This window comes from Arachis ipaensis, chromosome B1 (assembly GCF_059453495.1).
Source record: "Arachis ipaensis isolate K30076 ecotype BB chromosome B1, ASM5945349v1, whole genome shotgun sequence".
Taxonomy (NCBI): Eukaryota; Viridiplantae; Streptophyta; class Magnoliopsida; order Fabales; family Fabaceae; genus Arachis; species Arachis ipaensis.
The window spans coordinates 30,289,016-30,290,153 of record NC_142436.1 but is presented as its reverse complement, the minus strand read 5'-3'; positions in this window follow the sequence as shown (position 1 = coordinate 30,290,153).

Genomic DNA, 1,138 nt, shown 5'->3' with positions numbered 1-1,138 from the left:
CTACCCAGAGAATTTACATTAAGGACAGATTCAAGTTACCTAACAGGTTTCATACGATATAATTTAAAAGTTGATTATAATCATGGACGATTGGTAAGATGGCAATTATTTTTGTTACAATATCCAATAAAAATTGAATATATTAAGGGTGACAAAAATGTTATTGCAGATACATTAACAAGAGAATAGAGTTCGTCTACAACGCATTAGATCAAGAAATTCAAAAATATGAGCAAGAACTCAAAAAATGCAAGCATTGTCAGCAAATAAGGACACAGATCCAATCTCTCAAGAAGGCCGTCGAAGCAATGAAATCAACACAACAAGCAAAACCATCAGAGTTCAGCCAGCTAAGCGTGGTGGACAAATCAGGTGAAGAAAAAATTTCAGAAAATAAAACAATTGCTAAAATCATTAAAAAATCCACCCAAGATAAAAAATATTATGTAATTTATAATGGCCCCATGAAAGGAGTATATGATGCCTGGAAAAAAGCAGCACCATTCACACATCAATCAAGGATAATTCATAAAGGAGAGTTTCTAACACTGGAAGAGGCAAAGGAATCCTTCAGGGAATATAAAGCTCTCCATCTAGAGCAAACCTTAAAAAGAGCAGATAAAGCTCCAATTCAAACCCAGAGAACAGGGATAATGAGAAACATTCCATAAGGGCTGAAATCAAGGAAAAGAAAAGGGTCTGTAGATCAAATCTCAGAGAAACCCTTAACATAGTCCTGAATTGGACTGAAGAAAAAAGGACAATTTTGGGATATTATCCTATTGCCAAAGAATAGCTAACAAAGCTGGTTATATTCCCAGATGCTTTCCCATCTGACACCTATCAGTTTTTCCAATATGGATTAATTGATACAATTTTAATTTTTAATGATCTAAAAATTATTAGTGAGTTTCCTGCAGGATTCATTGATGCAGTAAAGAGATTTAAAAATATGATTGACAATGTAAATCCAAGGGATATATCCCTAAAATTTACAAACAGTCAACCTATTTTTAATGAAGAAGAAGAATGCTTGGTTCCAGCACACCAAGTAATATTCATGTCCGTCTTCCCAGGAAATTTTCAACCAATTGATCAGATTCAAGATTTAACGATTTACAGTTATGAAGGAAGGTTA